This window comes from Phyllostomus hastatus, unplaced genomic scaffold (genome assembly GCF_019186645.2).
Source record: "Phyllostomus hastatus isolate PE091 unplaced genomic scaffold, TTU_PhHast_1.1 phas_contig_402, whole genome shotgun sequence".
NCBI classification, from domain to species: Eukaryota; Metazoa; Chordata; class Mammalia; order Chiroptera; family Phyllostomidae; genus Phyllostomus; species Phyllostomus hastatus.
In genome coordinates this window covers 17116001-17136438 of record NW_025333873.1, presented here as the reverse complement: position 1 = coordinate 17136438, position 20438 = coordinate 17116001, and the positions used below count along the sequence as shown (strand labels likewise).

Here is a 20438-nt window from a genome sequence, read left to right as displayed (position 1 = left end):
GGCAGCTGACACCTGTCCGTGCGTCGGCACCTACTGGCCAGCTGTGGACTCTTCACGCCTGGAACTACACACAGGAGCGCGCGAGCCCCGCCACGACTCCCGGAGTTAGCCGACACCCAACCGTGCGCGCCTGCCCACGTCACGCCGTGTGTCAGTGACCTCGTCCTCGCTGAGACGAGGGTCTCCGAGGGCAAACCGTCTTCTGGCCGAGTGCCAGCCCCACCGACAACGGGGTCGCGTACAGGCCAGCAGGCTCTGAAGTGCACAGACTGGCATTTTGTCCCCGCGGCATTGGATTCCTGCCTGTCACTCACTCCCTCACTCGCTCACGGACACTTTCCGTCCGCGAGCACAGACTGAGGGCCTGCTTCGTGCCAGCTGTTGTCCTGGGTGCCAGGGGTTCATGGACATGAGTCAGAGGAAGCATTTGATGCGACTATCGTTGAAGCAAATGTAAGTCAATATAAGATATTTTGTTTTCAGCTTTATTTTTAGGAACGCCTTTATGAGCTGAATGTGTGTCTTTAGAAACGACGCGGGGTGGCGGGGCAGACTTCCCCTGGAGCGCGGTGGGGCGGGAGCCGGGGGGTGTGGGGGGACGCCCCTTCCAGGGACAGAGGACGCAGTCCGGCCAGGAGGGGGGACCTCCGGGTCATTCATGTCAGTCACTGCTGGGCGGCCGTGAGCGGCACCTCCGTCCGACTGCCCGTCGGGGGGGCCGTGCTGGATGGATCCCGTGCTCCTGACGCCTGCCAGGCCCGCCGGTTCCTGCCTTCCAGCGGCGAGTCAGACTGACGGAGGAAGTCCTTCCCGGTTTCCCAGCAGCACGATTCCTGGCCTCTCACGCTGCGAGCTCACAGGGTCTCTCGCTACTGAGTGTTGTGCTGAGTGTCCGTGTGACTTCCCTGCCTGACACTGAGCACTTCCCATCGCCAGCTCCCAAGTACGGCGCGTCTACAAGCTCCCGCAGAGCGAGCCTGGAGCCTCACGAGCTAACGTCAACGTAACATCACGAACCCGGAGCCCGGGCCTGCCCAGGGCGCTGAGCTCGGGTGCGCCGGGACCTCTGGCCACGCGGTGCGTCTATGCCTTCACGGCAGCCGGGCACGGAAATGCATGGAGCAGGGCCTCGGGGACGCGCTCCACAGAGTCACACGGGCGAGGAGAGGGCTCGGCCAGAGGTCAAGGGCACTGTCCACGGCCACGCGGCACCATGGTGGGAGGGGCTGCTCCCAGGCGGGCCCTGGGTCCCCGGGCTCAGCGAGCTCCCACCAGGACCCGGGGGCCCGGCCGGTCTGTGTACAGAGCTGTGGCCGAAATGCACGTGGACATCAGGAGAGAATTAGCCTCATTTCTCAATAGTTGAAGGCGCTATCGGGAACTAGTGTCTTTTACAATTCTAGGTTTCATCTTGCTAAAGAAATTTGGTTTTAAGTCACCAATTGGGACAGAGATGCCATGTAGCGGGGGACTCCGGGACAACCCCCGGAAGATGACACGCTGCCCTGGCCATTTGTCCTCCCTCAGAACCGTCTGAGGGACTAAGGGGTTCGAGTGGCCCAGCCGTCCGCTGGGGTGCCGTGACTCTGTGCCCAGATGCCTTGCGACGCCACGGTGACAGTCGTGTGGCGGTGAGAGGGGCTGCACAGGGTGGGGCCCCTTCTGAGTGACACGCGGGCACTTACATTCCTAGACCCTGCACCGTGGGCACCGCTGCAGGGTGGGGGGTGGGGGGAGGCCGGAGCCCTGGCTCTGTCCGAAGCTGCTCTGGCCGAAGCAGCTTCGTCCCCGGGGACGAGTTACTCATGTCTCCCGTTCTGAAGTGCGCGGGGAGGGTTAGGTGGTGAAGTTCTCCTGCGGCGTTTTTCAGAGTCCTGGAGACACTGGGGGGGCCAGCGCAGGCGTCCGGGCAGACCCCACCCAGGGCAGGTCCCGAGGGGCCCCCGGCCTCTGCCCACAGCCTCTGCGCCGTGGCCTCCTGGTCCCAGCCCGGGGGCCCCCCATTCCGTTGCTCACCTCAGAAACGGAGGGGTCCCCGTCATGATTGGTCTCCATCCCCATGTCACTGAGTGTTTGTGGCTTTATCTCCGAACCACGAGGGAAGTCACTTTCCTCCTGACTGACATGCCTTCGTCCCAGCCACGTCCTCTCCCCCCAGAGATGGAACCGCCTTCCAGCTGCCTCCCCACGGCCGCCCTCGCCCTCCCCGGACACCCAGCAGCCGCTCTCCCCAGGCCGCCCCAGCTGCACTCTGGGTCTCCTGTCGGACGTTTCCCGGCCCAGCTCCCGGCTGCACGTGGCTCCTCACACTCCAGGGTGGAGAGCCAGGCCAGGGTGCCCTTCCCGGCAGCGGGGGACCCGGGGCCACCCCCCTGTGGGTGTGGCAGCACGTCCCTGGGGCCACCCCTGGGAACCCTCCGGAAGGAGGGGGCTGCCAGTGCCCGCAGCCCATGGCTTAAGCAGGTCGTTGCCCAGGGAGACGCGCGAGGCTGGGTCTCCCCCAGATCTTCCCTGGCAGCGGTCCTCCCACTCCAGCCCTCGGGGGTGGGGCCGGCTGCGGAGCAGGGAGCGTGCCCCGCCCACACTCTCCTCCTCGGACAGACTCGCTGTCACCCCTCCCCCAGCCCCCCCAGCCCCCCCCCGCACTCCCCCAGCGCCCCCTGCACTCCCCCAGCCGCCCCTGCACTCCCCCAGCCCCCCCTGCACGCATGTCCGTCGTGTTCGCACGTCTGGCTCCCAGACCGCGGCGCTGCGTCCTTGGGTCGGCTCTGAAGGACGCGCAGGGAGGGCGCGCTAACCGCCCCCGTGGGACGCGTGAAGCGGTCACATGACCGCGGCGCTGCTCGCAGGGACAGAGCTACTCGGCGGCGCCGCCCCTTCTCCTCGCAGGAGCCCAGTTCTAAGGCGCTACCGACAGTTCGTGCGGAGTGACCACGGGGAGCCCACGGGCCTGCCCCCCGTTTTCTCGCTGACGCCCCCCCCAACAGGAGAGGCCACGCCCCCTGCGGCCTCCCCTGCAGTGGGGTCAGCGGAGCCCAGCTCTCCCGCAGCCCCGCAGCCCCCCAGCCCCCCGCCGCGGGCGGACGCCTCGCTCACTCACGGGCGCCTGAGCCCACTCTGACCCCGGCTCTCACCCCACACTCTTGAAGGCCCCCAGGGGCCGCCTCCTGAGCGCAAGGCCGGCGGCCACGGAGCTCTGGGGGCCCGCGCCCACGCTGCAGGCCCCTCCCGGCCCCTCCCTCGGACACACACCCACATCTGGTCCCCCTCCTCCTCCCCCCGCCCCGCACCCCCTTGGTCCCCTCGAACCGCCCGGTCTCGGGCCTCAGCCCACTGAGGCTCAGAGACTCCCCGGCGCTGCCCCCACCCCCCCAGGGCCCCACCTCGCTCCAGGAGGGTTTTTGCAGCTGGTGACTCTGAAACCGCCCCGCCGCGCCCGGCCGAGCCCCGCAGCCCCGCCCCCAGCTCTGCCCACCGGCTCCTGACTCCCAGAGCGCAGCCCCCATGCCCCACGTGGGGGCCTGCACTGGGCAGCGGCCGGCATCCAAAACCACCACCACAAGTGGTCACCGGGTCCTACCGCTCGGATGCCGGTGGGGGAAGCCTGTTTTTGGGCAGCTCCGGTGGCCGCTGGGGAAGGGCTCTGACAAACATTCCCACGGACAACGGCCACAGACCCGCGCTCAGCAGGGGTCGGGCCAGCCTGCTGCCCGTGAAACCCAGTCCCGGCTTCCTGCACGGGCTGCTGCTTTGAAAGGATCGGCGTCTGGGGCCTCTTTAGAAGTGATTCCGTTCACAACAAGGACTCAGAGTTCCCATCCTTGCGCCCCCACCTCTGTTCTGGGCCGCGAGCCCTGTGACACCGAACGGAGTGACAGTCACAGCAGGTACGACCGACACGTGGAAATCTGTGGGTCGGCGGCACCGATGGGACCTCGGCCCTGGCAAGGATGACGGCGCAAGTAGGTGGCCTTGAGACGTGTGAGCTCAGAACCTCGTTTACGGGCCATTTCCGTGCAGATGAGGGCGCGTGGCGACGCACCACAGCCGGCCCCAGGCTGGAGCGGTGCCGCCTTGAGGAAGAAAACCGACAGAGAACAGGAGAAAACGCGGCTTCTCTCCCCTCCCTGCGCAGGAGATTTATGCAAGAAGCTCCCGGCAGCACTAATGAGAGTTGGGCGTGTAAATCTCCCGTGAAACGACGGGAGATTGCCCTCATCCATCACGGCACAGCGGCAGGCGTGGAGCGGGGCCTGCGCCCTCTCTGGAGGTGCTGAGGCAGCAGCCTCGGAGCCCGAGCGGGGCCGCACGCAGGGGGCTGCGCCAGAGGTCACAGCGCGCCCCCCTTGGCTCTGGATGCACGGTGTCAGCAAGAGACAGTGAACTCCGGCTCCCGTGGACGGAATCCCCTTCTGCTCACAGTTTTGGATTTTTCTCGGGCGAGCAGGCCAACGGTCTTAAATAAGATCCCAGCGGCCGTCAGCCCCCATTTCCTGCCCTCTGCTCCCGCAGCCGGACCGCGTGCGCCCACGAGAGCAGAGAGATCGCCCCCTGCAGGCGGGCCCTCCGTTCCTGCCCCTGGGTTTGCGGGCGGGCGGTCTGGGCCTCCCGGCCCCGCCTTCTGTCCAGATCCTGGCCTCTCCGGGCTTGGCACTGATGTCCCTCTCGCTCTGCTGGTCCCTGAGCCGCCGGGTCCACTGTGTTGACCACGCACGGAGCACAAGGAACCTGTGCTGGCGGCGTCCGCGCCTCAGGGCCACAGCCACCTTGTGTCCCTTTGGGCCCGCGGTGAGCCCCACACAGCGGCTGGCACACGACTACCTGGGGACACGGACGGTGTCTTGAAAGGCAACGTGCACGCGTGGAGGGAACGGCATTCTAGAGGCGCCCGGCGGCTGCCCTGCGCAGAAGCTCTGCCCCCCTCCCGGGCGAGCGCTGCACGCTCCCGGCAGGCGGTGCCCCGGCACCCGTGTGTGTGAGCACGCCCCCGCACACACCGACAGGAGCGCTGCTCGCGTGGCTTGCGCCCTGCGGCTCCTCCCCCCACAGCCTGTGCTGGGCTGGGCTCACGGAGCTCTCCCACTCCGGAGCAGTTCCTCCCGGCCTGTCGCAGGAGTCCGACACCGTTTACCTGGCCCGTCTCCCGCAGATGCACAGTCGTTCCCAACCCCGTTCTTCCCAGCAAGTCTGCAGTGGGCGCAGTAAGACCGCCCGCTCTCCAAAACACTTGTTCCGGGACGAGTGCCGTGTGATTCATCAGCTCCTCACCAGGGCCCTCGAGGCGGGAGGACTGCGGTCACCCCGACACCCAGACACAGCGCCCGCGGCGCTCAGAGGGCCCCCAGCCCGTGCGAGGCCGCGGGACTGGGCGGGGACACGGAGGCCGCGCTCGCCACACTCCGCCCTCTCGCGGCTGTACGAACGCCACGCTGCCTGGGAGTCCAGCAGTGCGAGTGCTCACGCGAGGGGCGTGTCCCCCCGAGCCTCGCTGGTGCCGCTGACGGCGGTCCGGCCCCCTGGTCCCGACACTGGCACCGCCAGCCGTGTGGTGCCTGCGGACAGGGAGGCGGCGCCGTGACTCGGTCACTCTCCTTTGCACTGATGGGGTAAGGGGGGTGAGCACCTTTTCTGAAGCAGACGCTCTCTTCGTCACACCCGAAATGTTTTCCCATCCCCTCTGTCCACTTCCACTTAACATGTCTTGTTCATTTGAGTACGCTAACGAGTCTCCCTGTTTCTGTTGCATTCGGATGGGGTTATTTCTTATTTGTTTTGTTTATCGATACAATACTAAGAATGCATACACTACAATTTCTATCTTTTGAAAGTGCTTTTGATTGGGGATGACTTATTCATTTAGCTTCTGTATTATCTATGTGTAAATTGAACACCTTATTGAAGACCCTATTACGTTATTTATTATGCTTTCAGAAACGTCCAACGATTTCTACCCGTAAACTTCGCCCTGGATTTGAACCGGCCGCAAGCGGCACCTCCCACACAGGGGCTCCAGGCCCGTTTTCCTGGCCCGCGTGGTGCGTGTCCCCGGGGTGAGGGACAACGGCCCACGTGAGGGCCACCGCGTTTCCTCCCCGACGGGAAAACCGCCCGTCCCGTGGCCTTCCTGGGGGTCCTGCGTGACAGGCCGTGAGCATCTCCTCTGGGCGTGGGGGGACGCCGTCTCTCCCTGCACGGTGGTCTTCGGGGCAGACGCGGCGCCCCCCCAAGGCCCAGGATGCCGACTCCAGGTGTACGTCGGGGGCCAGCGTGTGGGGGCAGCGGCTTTGAAAGCTCAACACGGGCCGTCTCACGATAAAAACGTGGGAACTGCATGTAGAAGGAACTGTTGACATCAGCAGACGACGCAGTTCAACTGAGGCTGTCAACCGTTATTTGAGCAGAATGTGCCTCTCCAAACACACCTGTAAAGGTAGATCTCCATAAATGAGATGGTGCTCAGTCTTCTCGTCGGAAACTACTGCTGGGAAGGAGCCAGGAAGATGGCAAGCGGAGGCGCCGTGTGGCTCAGCCCACCGCCGCAGAGCCGCCCAGCCGGACCGCACACACAGGTGTCGACCCTGCCGCAGCTCCAGCGGAGGCCTGGGTTTCGTCTCCTCGGGGAGCTGGCCAGGGCCCCCGCTGCACGGGCAGTGCCACCCGGGGGCCCCGTTGGGCCTCGGAGACCACACAACACTGAGCCACATGCCACCCGCACAGCACCAGCGTGGCCAGTGCCTCAGCTGTTGTCTCCTGCACCCCGAGCTCCGGAATCCAGGTGTGGGGAGCCCCAGCTGCCCGCCGGAAGCTTTCCCAGGCCCGTGGGGTGTCAGGTGTCGCCGGGCCCCCCGACCCCCCAGTCCCCCCCAACGATGATGCGCATGGAGCGCTGCACCCGAGGACCCTCGCCACGCTGTCGCTGCGGGCAGCGGTCCCGGGCGACGCCCACCACCCCAAGCCTCTGTCACTAGCCTCTCGCTGAGCCGGCGAAGCCTGCTGACCCCGGCGGCAGGGGCCGTGGGGGACCCTCGGCTGAGGCCCTGCTGCTGGAGAAGAGTGGGCGTCGGGAGACGGGTTTGAAGGAATCAGCAGACACCGTATCTTCTTCATCCTCCGTGTGGAGTCCATGAAACTCCGTATTCCACGTCATTCTATCCTGACTGGTTGTCCACCAGGCCAGGCTCAGAGAAAAACTGTGTCATAAAATCTGAGTTTTTTCCAAACTGAAAAAAGAATTATTTAAGGGCAGGTCTGTGTTCAGAGTGGATGGGGAAACCCACTACTACGAAGTACAAAAACCTCTTGCTATTCCATGAAGACATTTTGCCATGGGATCTACAGGTGCAGTGCAATCCTCATCAAAATCCCAGTGTCGGCTTTGCAGAGACAGAAAGATCTACCCTAAAATTCATACGGAATCTCAAGGGACACCCCCTCCAAAGCCAAAGCAATCTTGAAGAGGAGGAGGAGGAGGAAGAAGAAGAGGAAGAGGAAGAAGAGGAAGAGGAAGAAGAGGAAGAGAAGGAGGAGAAGGAGGAGGAAGAGGAAGAGGAAGAAGAAGAAAGTTGGAGGCTTTTTATTCCCGGTTCCCACACCTCCCGCAAGGCTGCGGTCGTCAGGAGGGCGCGGTGCTGGCCGGGAGACGGATGCCCGGACCAGGGGGCAGAGCAGGCCGGGAAGTGAGCCCTGGCAGGTGTGGCCCCGCGCCCGTCACCGCAGGGCCGAGACCACTCAGTGTGGAGAGAGCAGTGTTTCACCAGGTGCTGCGGGGAAACTAGGAATCCATGTACACCGTGCAAGACACAGAGACTGAAACTGTGACTCCAAGCAGGGCATAACTTCACGTGAGAGCTGGAATTATACAACTCACGGAAGGAAACAGAGGGGAGCGTCTCCGGGGCCCTGGGTCGGCGGCGACCCGCGGCCTGAGGCGCCAGGAGCTCCGGCAACGAGAGACAACGCGGCCGCGGCAGAAGGAGGGGTTGGAGACCGACGGGCACTCTCAGTGGCGTGAAAGGACAAACCACGGAACAGGGGAAGCATCTGAAAACCACATACCGTATTTTTAGGACTATAAGATGCACCTAGGTTTTAGAGGAGGAAAGTAGAAAAAAAATTTTTTGAAGCAAAAAATGTGGTAAAATATTTAGTGACTAACCCCACTCCACCGCCACCACCCAACCCCCACCAGACAGCCAGGTAGACTACATTCAGAGTATAAGATGTGCCCCATTTCCTTCTCAAATTTGGGGGGTACGTCTTATAGTCCGACAAATACGGTATCTGATAAGGGGTTAATATCCAGAAGGTTTAAACAGCCCCCACAATGCAACAACAGCAGCAGCAGACAACAACAACAACAATGAAACGACTCAACTAAGGCGCAGGGCTCAGGCAGTGAAGGCTGGAGCGGCCAAAAGCCACGTGAAAAGATGCTCGACGTCACTAACCATCAGGGACATGCACGTCCGGACCCCTCGAGACCCCATTCCACACCTGGGGGGGGAGGACCGCCACTGCCCACAGAGCACACGACACCACACGTGTCGCGGAGGCGGGGGAAGCCGGAAGCCTTGCAGGCTGTTGGGAGGACGGCAGCTGGTGCAGCAGCCGCTGCGGAAACCGGCACAGCGGCTCCTTAGAAAACCGAAGCTAGAATTCCCTGTGATCCAGCAGGCCCTCCTCTAGGTCTGCGCTGAGCCCCGGCAGCGGGGGAGGGGGGGGGACCTGCACGCTCACGCTCACAGCAGCACCAGGCGCAGTGGCCAGCCGGCCGTCGGGAGCGGCCCCCACATGCGCACACAGGCCCCCAGAGAAACTAACAGGGTCCCCCCGAACGCAGCATCACTCGGCCCTGGGAGGGGAGGGCGTCTGACATGTGCAGTGACGCGGACAGAGCCCGGGGACAGACGCCGGGAGGTCAGTCAGGCAGTCACAGACAGACAGACAGACACGGTGGGGCCCGCTCACAGGGGGCCCCCAGAGCCGTCGGAGGCCCGGCAACAAAGGACAGGGTGGGGTGCGGGGTGGGGCAGGGGTGGACACACAGAGGGACTGCATCATGGGTCTCGGGGGGGGGGAGGCGAGTGGCAGCCGGGGAGGGGGGGTCCCGGAGGTCGACGGCGGTGACGGTCGCACGGCTGCCCCGGACCGCACACGCACACGTGGAAGGGGTCCGGACCGTAAGGGTTGGTTACATGTACTGTTTCACTACAGTTTAAGTGATTCTTTAAAGACACCTCAACAGCCATTAGTTTTGTGCGGAGAACGGCTTCCCGGGCCCGCGGCAGCTCCGAGGGCAGCTGCTCCACAGTGACTGACGGCAACCGCTCGGACCCGGGCCGTGCAGGCGAGGTAGGCCCTGGCTGAAGGCCTGACGGGTTCCTCTGGGGGGGGGACGCCCCTGCCTGGATTCCCAAGGGGCTCCCGCACCACCGCCGGGGGGCGCAGACCCGCGGACGGAAGGGCCCCCGGGGGACGTGTGGGGGTAACAGCGTGAGTCAGTGCTTAGGGATCCATGACACTACCTGACTTCACGCTGAGTTTGCTGGTGAACACTGAAGGACACTGTGCTCTTTGAGAGAAAACACACAAGCCCATCTCGGCGCCTTTTCAAGGGAAAGCACCCCAGGGCGGCCCCAGCGGGACCCAGGACCCTCACCTCTACGTGTCTCCCTGGGGAGCCATGTGTCTGCGGGCGGCCGGGACCCCTCTGGGCGGGGCGGTGCTGATGATGTGGAGACACACTTGCTCGCCTGGACTCGGTCACTACATTTTTTCCTCTTCCACCGGACGTGGGTCGCTGTAGAGAAGAATGAAGAGGCAGAAAGTGAGGCCGAGTGTGTCCTCAGGAGACAGAGCCCCACACGAGGGGCGCCCCGCCCGGGCCGGTTCACGCTTGCAGACGGCAGGGTGGGCGGGCAGGCGGCGGGCACGGACCCTCGTGGGCGCAGCAGGGGGTCCCGCAGGGAGGCCGCCTGCCGCTGACTCGCTTCTGGTCAGCGGCTCACCGCAGAAGACTCCTCTAGAAAACTGAACTACTGCTTGTGATGTAAAAGTTTCAGAAAACGGTGAACGTATTCCTATGACACTGTGTGTAAGGGTTATCTCTGTGGCTGAGCCTGAAAAGTAGTAAGGGGATAGGAACTATGGGGAGGCCAACCGGAGAAGCGTACACATGAGTGTCTACACACAAGACGGAGGACCCCCCCACATGGGGTTTATTTATAAAGAGCTACGTATTTGTTCTTTCATTTTAAACTCCAGTCACCTTCAAAGTACTCTCCACCGGATACAATGCACTCACTGAGACATTTTTTCCACCGCTTACAACAGTTTTTAATTCATTAATTTTGATGCCTTTTAGGGCTTCTACCTTTTTTTGTTCCACCTCTTCCGCATTGGCAAAGGTTTCCCTTTGAAGAGTCTTTCACCCGGGGAAACAAAAAAAGTTGGTTATGGTGAGATCGGGTTAATGGGGAGGGTGGGGCAGGGGGGTCATGCTGTTCTTGGTCAAAACTGCTGACCACTCAGTGCGGTGTGGGCAGGTGTGTTTGTAAATCACCCATCATGAAATGGGCAAACGCGATGAAAGAATCTTAAAAAAAAAAAATTCACTGAAGCCAAACGCAGCCTCTCACAACAACGCCAGCTGGTCCACTGATGCAGATGGGCTCCTAGAACACTCTCCTAGCGGGGGAGCCCTGTGCTACAAGGGGCCCACCCCCCAGAAGATAATTCCAGGTTTTTTGTCCCCCCACATACACAGCTTATATCGTCAGCAGACGGGCATGCATGTTTTTATTTCTCTCCTTCTCTGCTGTAAAAACAGTAAGCAAGGTGCAGACCTTCCCATCTGAAAGACTTTACAACAGTAAGCTGGTTGCTAATCAAAAAAGAAAACAAAATAGAATCTCTCAATAACTTAAATTTTTATTTGTTATACCTATAAAGCAACATCCAATATAGTGTTAAAATGGGGCTAATGCACAATCTTCTATTACTAATACTTATATAGTGGGCACGGTGTTTTTTTAACATGTTCTGAGGTGATTACTAAATGGAATAAAATGGTCCAGATGGTATTCGACACAGCGGTTTTATGAACACGCACGTTCATTCCCGACGTGTGAAGAACACTGAACAGACGCATTTAAGTAAGTCTTGTCACCGACCCAACATAGCGCACAGCAGCGAAGTGGCTGAGACCACAGGCACAGGGCGGCTGTCGGGGTCAGAGCCGCTCCCTCCCATGCGCTGCTCTCCCTGTGCTAAAAAAGCCCCACTTTGGTAAAACGCGGCACTAGGTTGCATGACGCCCTGCTCCTCTGGTGAGGCCAGACGCCCACCCGGGAGGCGTCAAGCACCCTGCAGTTCTCTGGCCCGAGCACGAGTCACAGCCACTCGGGGGGCCTCGTGGGCTGGAAGGCCGTGCGAGAGGCCTCCGCCACCTGGGAGTGCGGGCTGGTGTCCTCCCGGCAGGGGTCTGACAACTGCCAGGAGGTTTTTTCATCCTCACCCAAGGACATGCTTATTGATCAAAACAGCCAGGTTTTCCACTGAAGCTTAAGTGCCCACAGAGTAGCACTTCGTCACCAGAACAACAGGTCGTCTGGTGTCTGCCCCATGTCCCCCCACACGGGTGTCTGCCAACCAGCCGTTGGGACCCTCTCCTCTTTCCCTGTGGGGAGCCCTGTGCCCTGCTCGCGTCTCCAGATGTCACCGTCTCTGTCCCCCCTCCCTGGGTGATGGGGGGACGGTCCCTTTCCTGGTTCCCTGGAGCTTGCCTGCAGACCTGAGACCCGGCCCCTCCTTCGGAAGGAAGTTCACTACAGGAGTCGCTAGGGAGCCTCCTCTGCGAAGGGCGTTCTCATCTGGGGTCACTTACAAGCTGCAGGGGAAGCCACCACCCGTGGGCCAGAGGCCGAGCCCCCTGGAGGGGCACGCGGTGCTCCTTACAAACGTACACGCACACACACACACACACACGTGGTCTGTCCGGAAGGGACCCAGGAAAAACAGGGACACTTCCTGAAGGAGACACAAGGGACAAGAGACACTGTACCCAGGACAGTGACGCCTCAGTCCCTCCAAAGCAGGCCCCGTGGGACCTCACACGGTTCTCCCAGTCACATCAGCTGCCCCGTCGTGTTTCCCTGAATCTCATCGACGGTCTGAAATCTCCTCCCTTTCAAAGGGGATGTTAGGTTTGGGAAGAACCAGAAGTCACAGGGCACCAAATCTGGGCTGTGGGGGGTGGAGTCACCTGGGTGATTTGATTGTTTCACCAAAAAACTCTGCACGAGATGTGATGCGGGAGCAGGTGTGTTGTCGTGAAGAGGCTGCCAGGCACCAGCTGCCCACAGCTGCGGCCTTCTGAGTCATCCAGATGGTTTCTGAGGAGGGATGTTCAAGCTTAATGCAAAATTGGATGCAGATTCGTTGCTCTACTCGCTCAGTCAGTTTGAATGTGACAGCCACACAGTGCACACTCACTCACTCAACGGCATCTACTGCCCACTGACCAGCACAGCGAAATTGTCATGGTTCACGCATGTGCATTCCAGCCCACTCTCCTCGGCGGCCAGGTCACACCGATGTCACGGAAACCGTTCTCATGGAACTAACACTGGCTGGACATTTTCCGGACAGACTTCGCTGTTCTGATTTAAAACAGTTGGTATGCAAATATATATATTTCAGGAATAGCGTTTTAAAAACTAGAATGCAACACACTGAGTTAATTGCTCTCTCAACAATCACCTTCCACCATGTAAGAACTCCCAGAACCGTCCACCGAGTGAGCTCCCTTGGAGACGTGGCCTGGCCAGACGTCCCCTTGCCCAGTTCTGTCGGCAGCGAGGGGCACTGTCCCCGAGGTGCTGGCCGCCCCGGGGGCAGCTCAGGCACAGACACACACACGGCAGCCGGTGGGGGCGCCTCTGAGGACTGCGCTGCTGCACTCTGCCCTCCGCCGGAGCGGGACCCACACCTCCTCCTCCTCCTCACCCACGGTCACCCGCTCAGACAACACCCAGGGCTTCTCCGTGGCCATTGTCACATGAGATCACGCTGCACGGCTTCTCCTCTGTTCTAAGAACAGACGCTCGCAGGTCCACACGCAGCCGCACTCCCCGGACCCTAAAGCCCCGGGTCCTCCTCCGGCAGCACCGTCTCGGGAACCTGCGGGGTGTCCTCCCCACCGAGGTCCAGACGCTGGACCTTCCCGCGGATCCCGTCCAGACTTCCTGGCTCTCCCTGCACTTGCCCGGGCACGGCTAACTCTGTACGATCCCACTTGTGCGGGGCCGCGTGCCCACCGCCACAGCCCAGACACAAACAGCCACCGTCACACGAGTCCCTCCTGTGCCTTTCACAAGCACACACACTTTCTTTCTGCAACTTCCGACCTGCGCACTTCCGTGAAGTTTGTCATTTCAAGAATGTTCTGTAACACGGGGACCCGACGGGCGGCTGCCGAGCGGGGGGTGGGAGTGGAGGAGGCAAGACGAGTGGGGGGGGTCAGAGTGCCCACGTGCAGCTGAGAAACACCCAGGTCCTGGGAGCGTGGTGCCCAGGGTGTGGTGACCGCCGTTAGCGGCGCTGGGCTGCGTGCCGGGAAGTTGCTGAGGGGGTAGGTCTTGAAAGTTCTCATCACGAGACAAAACTTGTGTAGCTGCGGGGTGGCGGGTGTTGAGGAGACTTCCCATGGTCACTCCGCACCGGACACGGATACCGAGTCCTGTGCGCACCGGACACTGACACCCCATGCCAACTCTCTCTCGGTGAAACCAGCACGCTCTAGGAACCGAACCAGACAGTCTGCGGCCTCCGCCCAACTGCCTGAGGCCCGTCCAGGTTGTCGCCGTGGGTCTCGGGAGCCGGCTCTCCTGCCCCTCCCGCTGAGCGGGTTGCCAGGGTGCGGACGGAGCACGGTTTTAACCGTTGCCCTGCAGAGGGACGTCGGCGTTGTTCGCCACCTCGGCACCTGCGAATACGGCTGCAGCTAACGCGCGTCGTCACCGCTCCTAGCCGTTCTGACAGGCGTGTGGTGGTGTCTCATCGTGGGTTTAACCTGAATTTCCCCGATAGCTGGGGGTGCTGAGCACCCTTTCATGTGCCCGTTTGCTGTATGCCCGTACACCCTCTGTGGTGCAAAGTGTGCCCATGTCTCCCCCGTTTTCTAAGTTCTGTTCTTCTAACTGGGACTTAGAGTTCACTGTGTGTTCTAGGGGCCAGCTCTTTGCTGAGTATTTCCCCCACGTGTTTCCTGCCTTTTCACTGCCGTAGGGTATACTGCAGAACAAAAGCTTTAGTTTTGATGCAGTCTAATGCACCACCTTTTCCTATATGGATCACACGTTTATATGTTTATGCAACTGTTTTCTGTTTTCCTCCGCTGAAACAGGGCCCTCCGTTAGGGCAGAGACGGTGCTCTCTCACGGACTTCGTTCGGATCCCGAAAGTCCGCGACCCCTGGCGCAGAGCAGACATGGAACGGCACTCAGTGCACTCAGTGCACAAGGCATGTGCACAGGTGTGCGACGCGCAGCTTTAGGTCCGTGTGCTGCTGGTGGGCGTGTCACCACAGTCATTTCTTCTTTACCGGTGTTTGTAAGAAAAGACTGGTTTTGACTCTCCTCACTTAACAAGGCTGTGTACCATTCAAATGACTTCACATTTGTTATGTAGTACACAAAAAGCATGATTTGTCCCCAAATTCAAGAATGAGTGATTACATCATGTTTGGGTTTTAGATTGGTTATGTATTAAGAGACAGATTGAAATTCATAACATATCTTGTCATGGAAAACAGACATAAGTCACCTTTTGCTTAACATTCTGCTTTGGGGCTAAAGAAAACCAGACTTGCTTATTTTCCTTCCCTCTCTCCCTCCCTGCCCAGTGCCCACCCTCTGCTTTTCCTCTAAATTTGTTTCTAAGTGATGAGCAGAAAGGGGTTTCCCAGCCGATACCTATGAGTACGTCTCCACACCTAATATAACTGGCCTGTTATCTCTGCTGTCGTTATGTTAAAAACCTACTTTGATTTAATTTTCGCTCTATTATTTTTCCTTTTAATCCATGTTTCTAAATAGCGCAGCAGGCGACCTGCAACGCAAGAAGCCTGGCCACAGGGGGAGGCCAGGGCTGGCGGATGTGCTCCCCACGGAGGTGCGCTCTGCCCCGGGTGCCCCCGGGGTCCCTCCCTCACTTCTGGCTCTCTGGGCACCCACGGCTCCCACGCCGCCTGGCTCTGCACCGAGAGCGCCCCGCACCGCCCTGGGGGGGCCCTGCGAGCCCCGTGCCCGAGCAGGCAGGGCTGAGGGACAGGCTCTGAGCCGCCCCACAGACCTCCGGTGACCCCCGAACCCCCTGAGAACCAGAATCCCATTCGAGCCCCTCCAAGTGGCTCCGCTGGGAACAAAAAAGGTCTTTATTGCACCAGCTTTAAACAGGGACGTTGAAACAGCTGTATCAAGCGCCGTTGCTGGCCCCTGCGACAACCCCGAAACCCCTGGAGGAACTGGTCGGCCGCTGTGGGGACCTGCAGCGCGCAGCGGGGAGCGCCTGGCGGTCAGCGGAGGTGCGGTTCTCAGAGGGAAGGGGCGTGGGGGCCACAGACGCCGCCCCGCTCCAGGGGGCACACTCGCGAGGCAGCTTCCCGACCTCGCCCTTCTCCTGCTCTGCACGCCGACCAGAGCCTCTGGGGGGGCCCAGGGAGACACCCCTCGACGCATCCCGGGAACCGAGGGTCCTGAACTTGAGGCCACGTGCAGTCTGCCGGGCTGCCGTGATCGGCCCTCAAGACGAACGACGGGAAGCATCGGTTTTTAAAAAACGTAACGGGTATTCTCATCAGAGTCACACAAACGCATAGTTGAAGGGTCAAATGGCTGTAGGCGGTCTGTTATGAAGAACAGTGCTCCTCAGATACCACCCATCTATTTTCTGCTCCCCAGAGGGAAAGACTCGCAACCCTTTCAGCCATTTCCTTCAGCATTTACCGAAAACCCCTAGACCAGGGAGGGCCTGTGTCTCTGCCGCTGAGCTCTGTCCCACGGAGAAGCCCACGCCCATGAACGTGCCACTGTGACCCGCGCCCCCTGCAGCTCCACGCCGCACACTGTCCGGCCCCAGCGTGGTCACAGTGGACGTGACGCCGGACCGCTGACCGGGGCTGTGCCGTCACGACAGGAGGGCCCTGCTGGCGGAGGGACCCGCACTCCACGGGCAGGGGGGGCGGCTGGGCTTTCCCGGGCAAGGGTGCGGAGCGGTCCCAGACGCTCTCCGCTGAGCGGTCTCCTCTCAGCTCCAGCGGACAGGCCGGCCGGGTGTCCCCTGGGTGCCCTGGCGGGGGTCTTGGGGAGCTGTCTGCGAGCCCCATCGGTCCTGCCTCGTCCTGGGACCCCCCTCACCAGCACCCGAGGGCGTCTGGTCGCCCACGTGCTGCTCGCTGCACCCCATGGCTTGCTCCTTCTCGGGGGAAGTTATCATCCCATACTTCCCTAAGGAAAGAAAGGTTCTTGGGAGGTCATTGTGATGATTTCTGTAGGTACTTTGAGCAAACATTCTCGATTCGGATAATTCTCCCTCAGCTGTGCGACGGCGTCGCTCCCTGGAACGTGCGTGCTGAGGACTCTCCGTGCCCACCCTCTCCCATCGCCAGGCCGAGCTCGGTCCCGGGGACCCACGGCGTCCCCAGGGCAGCCGGTATGCAGACCCGGGCTCCGGTGGCGGGCGTGTGGCTCGTGCCCCTCAGGCCGGGCCCCCCCCCGGGGACGGCCTCTCCTCCGCTCCCTTCACCGCTCCCGTTCTCCCTGTCTCCTCTGCTCTCTCCTCCTGCAGCTCCCGTGGTTCGGAGGACGGGGTCACCGGACCAGTGCTCTGACTTGCCTGTGTGTTTGCTTTTTACCTCCGTGTTTCATGCTCACCGGGCTTCCTTTACTCCACCTGCTCACCCTTCTGGTGAGATTTTAAACGTTTAAACTTTTAAAATTAATTAACTAATTTTTTAGAGAGGGAAGGGAGGGAGGGAGAAAGAGAGAGAGAGAGAGACATCAATGTGCGGTTGCTGGGGGCCGTGGCCTGCAACCCAGGCATGTGCCCTGACTGGGAATTGAACCTGCCACACTCTGGTTCGCAGCCCGCGCTGAATCCACTGAGCTACGCCAGCCAGGGCTCAAACGTTCAAATTTTACACCCCTATTTTACTTCCCAGTGATCTCTCGGTTATTTGAATTGTGCTCTCTCTCTGCTACTTAAAGAAGTATCCTTTCTGTTGTAGTTGAGTTAAGCGCAGTAGTTTTCCTGAGACGTTAATGCACGTTCTTTTTTCTTCTGGTGTAGTTTCCGTTTCCTCCCATTTGCTTTCATCCTTTGTTTCCTTTCTGTTTGTTTCATCTTCCCTTTAGAGGCTCTGCCGGCCCGTGCGGAGGCGGGAGACGGACCCCTGGAGCCCCGCCCACGCCGGCAGCGCCGCTCCCGACCTCGGGGGCGTCCGTGCAGCTGCTCCGACCTGACCTGCGGGCGCAGGTGCGCACGGCCCTGGTGCGGGGGAGGGTGCGCGCCTCAACCCCGTCTCCCCCCTCCCCCCCGCAGCAGCAGTGTGTCCCCGGTGCCTGCCACGTGTCCCTCTGTGGCGCCCCCCCTGGTGCGTGGAGTGGGCGGGGGCGGACTCTTCGCTACTCGCGGACGGCCCCTCCCTCCGGAGGCCTCTCTGGGCCACTCCGCACGATAGGAACAGAACTGTGAGGCTGCTGCTTTTTTCATTGTTGGTGGTTTGCAGAATCTGGCTGCACTGTCAGTCGCCTTTTACTCTCTGGCTTATGTTCAGTTTATATTTTAGGGCACGGATTCTACCTGTGTATTCATGACCATAATAATAATAATAATAATAATCTTCCTAACAAACCGGCGGTCGCTAGAGGGGAGCAGGGTGCGGGCTGGGGGAAACGGAGAAGGGTTCCTGAGCAGCACCGACCGGCAGTCACGGGGACAGTCACGGGGACGTCAGGTGCGGCGCAGGGAGCACCGTCGACGACACTGTGACAGCCACGTACGGGGCCAGGCGGGCACCGGACTCGTGAACTGTGTGTCTACCTGCCATGTCGCACACCTGAAATTAGTGCAAAATGATACTGCATGTTAACTGCAATTGAAAAAAATAACAAGTTAAATAAAAAGAAACGCCCTTACCCTGACTCTGAGGTTTAATTTCCTGGTAAAACCCCACACGTCTCGTTATTGGGTAGTCATGTGACGGCAGCTGCCGAGTTCTGGTCCACGGGTTTTTAGTTGGGACTAACTGTACGTAAACTCAACTTTATCTCTTTAGTTGGAGCACATGGAATACTTTTATGCATTTTAAGGATAAATGCATTATTATTATAAAAAGCACACTGGGGTTGTCAAGAGGATAATTATTATCACACTGCCGAGGTGACTAAAAGTGTCTTTGTTCAGAGTGAAGACTTGAGCGTATCGTTATGGTGGTTTTTCATCACTTTTCAACACAATAAAATATAAAACCCTGAATGGCAGACATTATTAACAACTTCACTTTTTGAAAAGCTTAAGACTTTCGGTGTGAAACCACGGACGAGGTTATGGGACGGAACACAGGAAAGACAGCTAACAGGGTTCCTGTAGCAGAGACACAGCTCTTTCCTTTTTCGTGCGGTAAAAATGTCTCAGAGAGGCTTGTTGAAAAGCAACTTTTTAATCCCCCCTCGAGGGTCGCCTTACCAGCTTTAGAGAGAGGGGAGGGGAGAGAGAGAGAGAGGATGCCAGCGTGGGGGAGGGGCGCTGACCTGCCGCCTCCCGCACCCACCCCCAAATGGGGCTGAGCCTGCGCCCTTTCTGGGTGGAGTGGGCGGTGTTCCGACCAACCTAGCTGCCTGGCCAGGGCTTGGAAAATCACCTTTTTCAGTTACATAACTTTTCCCTAGTACCTTTCATCACAAAATACGAGATGATTCAGATGAAAATATTTGGCTGTTGGATACAGTAAAATCAAAATTAAGAAAGAAATGTACTTCTAAAACCTCATCAAATTACAGTAACAGCTACAAATTCAGATAAATGGTTAACAAAAAAATTTTTTTACAATTGAAACCATTAAATGCATATTTAATTTTACTTCAAGACATAAGTGTTTGAATTATTTAAATAAAATTCAAAACTCCTAATGGGAGAAAAAGAGGATGAGAAGAATAACTGGAGAGATCCAATCCAGTAGTAATGACAATGACGCCTAAGCAAATATTTATAGATTTTATGCAAAACCAAGATCCCAAATGAATACATTACAGACTCAGACAAACTCACAGTGTAACTCACTGGAAGAATGTGATAGCAAGAATGGTGACGTGTTCTTTTTAAAAAGATAATTACAATAGCTTGCTATGCCAGATGCTAACACACGATTTATAGCAACGGTTACCCATCAGTCACTGGGTTACAAACAAGGAAAGCTGACCCGTGGCGTGGAACGGTGATTCCAAACTCAGTACTTACGGTCCAAGAGCCAGAGGAACAGCCATGCGGCACCGGTGACTCCCACTGACTTTGCTGCTAAGACTTCCAGTCTTTTCCACGTAACACGCCACGAACCCCGATTTCCCCGTTCTCTGTTTTGTTAAAGGACTGCTTCCAAAACGAGGTGTGCGCACGGTTCTCACATACATACAGGCGGAGCACACATGACAGGTGTTTAAACTCATCACCTCACAAGGGAAACAAGCAGGTGTCACCACCCAGTCAAGAGAAAGCTCCGAGGACAGATGCACACGCAGGTTAGGGAAACTGAGGCGATTTTCAAGCAGGTGCAAAGGTGGAAAGTCCACGGTGTCCCACCAGACGCCACCCGCCGCGGGGCCCGCAGACGAGGACCCCCCGCCCGGCTGCAGGCCACCGACCGCGCCCACGGTTGGGACGCAGCTGAAGGGCAGAGGGCGCAGGGTCTCCGCAGACTCCGAGACCGAGGGCCCAGAAGGGCGTGCCCTCGGGGAGGCACGGTGTGCCCCTGGGGCGCAATGTTTCTCCACGGGTCGCAGTGTTTTCTTTTCGGTGCTGACCTGGAGTTCCACACTTGTGTTTGCGGGTGCCCCCTGTCCCCCGCCCCCCCACCCCCGGTCCCGACAGACGGAGCCGGTCACAGCGCCCACCCCTCCGGCTGCACTCGGGCACGCGTCTGACCAGGGCGCCATCCATGCCATGGTCCAAACCGTGGATTTTTGAGAACAAGGCCAACAGGACCAGAGGTCAGAGCGCACAGGTCTCAACCACAGAGACGGGAGATCTTCCTTCGAACTGAAAAAGCAGAGGTGGTCGGTCACCTGTGACAACGGAGGGAGAGGCAGAGCCGCATCATCTCGTCAAACAGCAAAGCGAGGTGGCAAACGCAGGGTCCGCTGTGGACGGGAGTCGCCCCCCAGGGG

General features: G+C 59.5%; 1 protein-coding gene across 7 annotated transcripts in view; it reads right to left on the bottom strand.

Moving 5' to 3' along the window:
• The window catches only part of MYT1L (myelin transcription factor 1 like), a 321839-nt gene that overhangs the window by 115799 nt on the left and 185602 nt on the right, over positions 1-20438 (bottom strand). For all 7 annotated transcript variants that reach the window (XM_045844646.1, XM_045844649.1, XM_045844650.1 and 4 more), the window contains one exon: positions 9659-9799. The gene's annotated coding sequence lies outside the window, so the exon portion shown is untranslated. The remainder of the gene's footprint in view (positions 1-9658; positions 9800-20438) is intronic.